Here is a 6,343-nt window from a genome sequence, read left to right as displayed (position 1 = left end):
TTTATATTTCTCAGTGTTTCCAGGGAAATAGTTTTATTATACCTTCTGTCTCACCAGTAACTCATTTATGAAAGAAAAGGGATTGCTACAGTCATTAGTTACTACTTTGACACATCTCATTTTCTTTATTTCTCAAAACAATAAGCTAATAGACTAGAGGATAGCCTCAACTTTTGGGAAACATGCAACTTTTACTACTTTAATGTATAATTGATTTCCTTGTTTCATGCATTAAAAACAAGGAGGAAACGCTGAAGTCTGCCCAGGCCAGGTGTTTCTTGTTGGCAGCCTGCTCCCTAATGACTCTGTTCTCAAAGAGCAGCTGCCTACTAGTCAGCTTTGTATGGCCCATTGTTGCCACACACCCCTCATTAATACACATGCTGCCCCGGGGCAGACCCCAAGAATGACATTAACTTGCTTATCTTCAAAACCTGGACGCAGGGTGCTGAGGTTGGCTTGCATCTGCCTGGCCAACTAATTGTGAGTTTTCTGGCCTACGATTGGCTGTTATGCCACTCGGTAATAGGTTAAGCAAAGACATTGCCATTCCATCTGTTCAACCATTCATTGTTCTTCTTGCCTGCCTGGAAGTCTGCAGCTAAAATTGTGTTAAGGAGTTACTGCTGAAGCTGCTGCAGAAACCCATATCTTTGCATTTTCCTGCTAATGTGAGTATCTGTGCCTTGATAGTTAAATTTTTGTAAATATTTAAAGTATTAGTTTGAACTCTGTATAAAATAGGAAGCACCTCAAACAAAAGTCTACAAATTATTACGTGGTGCCAAAATGCCAGATAATTAAATTCTTTCTGTAAAATATGTCTGTGAAGCAGATTTTTTACATTTTGAAATTCTGGAGTTTTATAATTACAGCTTCATGAGCATTTGCAGGGCATCAGGCATGGCATGTAATCATTTGGTACTTAAAGATAAGTTATAATGTGTTCTGATATTTAGATGAACAATGAATTTAGATTTTATCTTGTCACATTCTTATACTTCTTAAGGTGTCACTGTCAGACACATGAAATGATAGTAAGATCTGATGGATTTTTCCATTGTCTTAAAAACCTAGCTTGGGAAGATGGATTGATTTAGATAGATGTTTCTAATAGCTTTTTTGAAACAATGATAATTAAGCATTCAGTTGCTTTGTCAGCAGTTTCAGTACTCATGTATAGTTTCAAATTTCTTCTCTCCCACCTTTTCCTTTCCTTGTACTCATTTCAGATATTAGATTGAAGATATCATTTCAAGAACTGTTGTTTTCAGGAGTTCTACAGTGGGGAAAGGAGACAAAGACTTTTGTCTGTCAGCTGAGAGGGAAAGAAAGAGCATTGAGGGTTACAAAGAGGTTTTCATTTCTACCACATGCCCTATTGTGTGAACATATGCATAAGTCTATTGAAAGTTTTCAGAAGATGGGCAGGCCACAGTTGCTGGTCTCCTGCAGTTCCAGTAGACATCTGTTGCCCTAGAGCATTAACCAATCTGTTCAAAAGGACATCTTCCTTTGTTAGCTAGAAGGATGCAGACAACAGCACTCACTGAAATACAATGGTAATTAAATACACAAACTACAGCAGTAGGTATTTATTACATATTCATTATTTACATTGTTCTCTTAGTATTAGCATTTGGGTAACAACCAGAACCCACTTTATGGCATTGTAACTTTACATTGCAAACAAATAAATTGATTTAACAAGTTTATGGTCTAATATTCCTGATTAATATGAGGTTCTTTAGAATATAAAAAAATTATTTTTACTGGATCTGAGAAGGATTACCCAAGTCATCTAATGAGAACTTTCAGAAAATCTCACTAAACAGGGAATTTGTATGTATGCAACAAATTTTTGGAATTTCTGTGTATGCAACAAATTTCTAGTAAATAACCATTATGTCATTAATCTGCTAATGTAAACATTCTTTTCAGTAATTAAAACAATTAGTTATCACTTCATCATCTATAAAATTAGCATGAAAATTTAGTTCTTTTTCAATGAACGGTATTATTTGATTTTTAATGTATTAGGCCTTTAGTAAGGACAATTGTTTTAGTTTTATACACTATCTGGAGAGAATCTGCAGTTTTATATGTGTAGAAACCTTTTTTCAGACTATTATATTTTTGCTGGTTATTTTTGTGTTCATGAATATAATATGTATATAGTACATTAAGGTCAGTTATAATGAATTCCTGATATAAAGATTAAAAAGTCATATTTTTTGGAGTTTTTTAATAACTGTCAGTATAAACTCTTATCTACTTTGTCTGTGAAACTTTGTCTATGCTGCTTCTACGTGAAATGAGGAAAATTACCCTTATTAGCTAATAGCTGATTAATGATGGTTTATATGCACTTGCAATTGAGTAATTACAAAACTTAAAAGTCTATTTCAAAATTAAAGAGAAAAATTTACTACTATATATGTAATCATAAATTTTGTGATGTAATTAGTATCTTTGTTATCTTTTATTTTTCAAAATTATGTCGATCTTTTTTAAGGCATTGAACAAAAGATATCATTCTTTGTCCTAAGATATCTTATAATTTCTTATAAGTTTTACACATTTATTAACAAGTATTGCAGCATATGAAAATATTTTATGAGTTTTTAAATCTCAGCATTTAATTTTTTTGGTTGATTTCAAGATACTACCAAATTCTTCTTTTTTTTAAGTGCCATATTAAGTTAAGACAATCATTTCCTAATTATATGTGGTTAAGGAAGTATTTTAGAGACTAAAGTTTTCAAAAAACCAAATCTTTACCATTTGGGTCAATACAAATCATTTTCTTCAAATTTGTATTATGTAGTGGAGAAGATATATGCAATTTATAGGCCTGGTCATTGAACTCATTTGCCTTTATTTGCACTATGTCATATTTAGTCTATTGATTTATAGGATCTAAAAATATTTAATTGCTTGTTTAGTAATAAATGACATTGAATAACTTTCTCTAAGGCAACCAGTGAAATCTGGGAGATTAAGAGAAGCCTATCAGTATGAAAAAAAGTTAAACCAGAATCTTTGAAAAAAAATTACTTTGCCACAAAATTAGATGTTAATTTTTTAAGTAGACTAAATCAAGCTTATATTTATCCTTAGTATTAAAAATCATGTTAGTCCAATTATTTCAGACTTTTTTGTTTAAATAGTCTATGTAAATTTTATGAATTATCAGAAGGTGAAGTTGTGTGCAAGTCACTAAATACATTCATGTAGAGAAGAGTTTTATCTGGTCTAACATAAAAAGCAAACAACAAATAATCCTATTTTTCTCTCTATTTTATGATTATAGCCATATAATAACTTATAGCAGATTAACACAGTGTCATCCATACTTTTTTTATACTTGACTGAAGGTGATATAAAAAGATTTAAATGCCTTTTTAGGGTGGATAATTTTCAGTTTAAAAACTTACGGTATTTGGTTTTGTTTCTTTGAAAAATGAGAGAATTAACAATTTCACTTATACTTTAAACATAACATTTCATTCTCATTTTCCGCACTGGCTCTATTTTTCATAAAGTATTTATCTTATTTGAAATTGTCCAAAAGAAAAACATCACAGCTCAATATTAAAATAGTATTTCCTAGTTCAGTTCAGAGATTTGGTCTGTGAGTTACTATCTCGAATGATCTCACAACAGCACTTATGGAAAACCCAAACTTCAGGGGAGATCAAAAACGCTGCCCATTAAATACGCTTCCTGCAGTCAGATGTTGGAGCTTCCAGATTGGTTCGGCAGCTGCATTGTTCTCAGAGGGTAAACCAGAGGCACTTAAGTCCCAGTCGCTTTAATAGGCTTTTGTTCATACCAAATTATTCTTTCACTGTGCTAGCATTCATGATGGCATGTTAAAAGAGTACAACTTAGCAACAAGCTTCTGGTTGCCAGGCAGCCCAGCTTCCAATAGGTTTTTCTTGTTTAAGATACTTTTGGTGGGAGCTTTGTGAAGGCCACAGTGCAGATTTTCCTTTTAACTGTATCCCTTTATTAAGAGGCCGTTATGATTTGTTACTTGTGTTTTGTTGTCAGTATATTTCAATAGTTAATAAATCACCGAGTATGAAGATTTGTTTTCAAAATCTCTTTAATTCTAAATAATTGGGCTCATGCATATCCATATTAATAGAAATAATTGAAATGGATACAGCTTAATAATGGAGCAGATGTATATAGAGCCCACCTAAGGAATATTACTTTTTATCAGTTATGCAATCAGGAGCCAGAAGAGTTTGATGGATTTTTTAAAAACACTAATGAATACTACATTAGTAGAACAGTGATTAAAGTTATGTCTTAAGGGATAAAACCTGAAGAAACTCCTGCAAGAAGTGTGTAGTTCTACCCTGAAGGAATTTTAAGTGTCTTGTATCAAGCTAAAGATTTCCATGTTCTATTCTCTATTATTTACCATAATTAATATAATTTATTTCATTGTGTAGAAATATTTCACTGTCTAATAGGCTCACCATGTGTGCATTCAAATGTGTCATTTAGAAAACCACTAAGCATTTTCTCTTAACAATTATAGAATACCTCTTTTCTAGTGTAAATAAGATGCCGAAGAGCTTTAGAATATGTTTTTCCAGTTTTCTTTTTTAGGATATTTAAATAGGTGTTTTATGACAGTCTCAAGTTCATCTACCACTGGCTTACTAATATTATTAGTAATGGAATTGCCTTAATAAGTAAACTACCAATGTGAATATAGTCCTTAAAATAAAGTACAAGAGAAAATAATATATTGCTGACCTGTTTCTGGTAGAGAAAGAAGTTATTCCCAATAGATTTTAAGGGAATAGAAAACAACAAAAGCATTTTAAAGAGTAAAAACATTCCTGTAAGGGGAAAATAGGAGAAAAAATGACTTTTTACCCAAATGCAGATAATGGTTCATTAATTATTTGACATAATATAGAAATATTTTCTGCCATAAAATTCAAGAAATTAAGATAACATTATTCAGTGTACCTAATTATTGCTGCTAATTTTATATGAAGTATTTCATTTCTCTACTTTCTATAAATGCGCATACAATAAGAAAACATTTCCCCATCCCTTGGAAAGAAATAGACAGTAGTATCCCTGGCAATAAAGGTAGTGTAACATTAAAAATTGCATTCTGTTACCATATTTCATATTCACAAAATAAAGATTATTAAGGCAAAACTATTCATTTCTTAAAAGAAATATAATTCACTTTGTAACTATTTAAATCCTAGTTGGCTATTGTTGCATATGTGCTCTTTGATCTCAGTACCAAAATTATTTTTGAAATGTCTTTAGATTGTTAGACTTAACCCAAATTAATGATAGTTTAATTTATTTTTCCTTCCATTCTACATGGCTTCCTCTTTAAAAGGATACTTACACATTTTTATGAATTCTTTTAGAGAAAATGTATGTAACCTGTCATAGCATATCAAAAACATGCTTTTTGATCATGTTCTATGTGTCAGTCTAGAAACATAGGCCTTTTTAACAGTGGAGAAATCGCTTCCGTCAAGAATGAGAAGCAGCATGATACAGTGGGAAGAGTATGGGTTTTAGAGTCAGACAAAACTGGATAAAAAAGTCCAGTTCTGCTATTTATTTACTTTGTCACCTTGGAGGGATTACATGACCTTTCCAGTTCCTAATTTCATCTGAAAAACAGCACAGTACTATCTTGGCAAGGGTGGTGAGGGAGGGATGAGGATGTAGACAAAAACCAAGTAGGTAATCAGTAGTTTGGTTCTTCTTTCCAACTTGTTTATTAAAACAAATGAAATAGTAAATATGAAATTCTAAATATTTTCTATTTTTCTCTAGGAATACAAGGTGCTGCTTTGTGTTCAGGAATACAGAACAAATAGCAGCAAAGTGGAGTCAGGTGCATGTAACAGCTTCATGGGCTTGAAGGATCAGCCGGGGCATGACCCAGGCCACCTTTATGTGGAAAGCACTGATCCACATTTAAGTACATCTGCACTTTGGCCAATGGTAGAAAAACCAACAATGGATAAAGTTAATTCCGGGAAGGAAGAACAAGAGGTGTCTGAAGAGAATGCGAGCTCTGGTGACTCTGAAGAAAGCACAAATTCTGTTAATGAATCAGAACAATTCAGTAGCATTTCAGTAGAGTCATGCTTATTAACCAAGACTCACAGACAGGTACTTAGGTCTCCCTATTTAGAGCCTCACAGAGTCAAAGACAGTGAAAGTTTGCAAGACTTCAAACCCGCAGAGTCTCAGACTACATCCAAGGAAGTGAAGAAACCCATGGATGTAGTGCAAGAATACCAAACAAAACTAGAGTTTGCACTTAAGTTACGTTATT

The 6,343-nt window shown here is 32.5% G+C and overlaps 1 protein-coding gene across 2 annotated transcripts in view; it reads left to right on the top strand.

Moving 5' to 3' along the window:
- Positions 1-5,873: 5,873 nt before the first annotated feature.
- ZC3H12C (zinc finger CCCH-type containing 12C) overlaps positions 5,874-6,343 on the top strand; it is a 331,193-nt gene continuing 330,723 nt past the window's right edge. The window contains exon 1 of one of the 2 annotated variants that reach the window (XM_023533751.1): positions 5,874-5,896. The gene's annotated coding sequence lies outside the window, so the exon portion shown is untranslated. Of the gene's footprint in view, positions 5,897-6,125; positions 6,186-6,343 lie in introns of those variants that run through there. The other variant, XM_023533749.1, reaches the window with a different exon arrangement.

Source organism: Pteropus vampyrus, unplaced genomic scaffold, assembly GCF_000151845.1.
Source record: "Pteropus vampyrus isolate Shadow unplaced genomic scaffold, Pvam_2.0 Scaffold110, whole genome shotgun sequence".
Classification (NCBI taxonomy): domain Eukaryota; kingdom Metazoa; phylum Chordata; class Mammalia; order Chiroptera; family Pteropodidae; genus Pteropus; species Pteropus vampyrus.
Note: the sequence above shows the minus strand (reverse complement) of the source record. Positions and strands in the feature narration are given on the sequence as shown.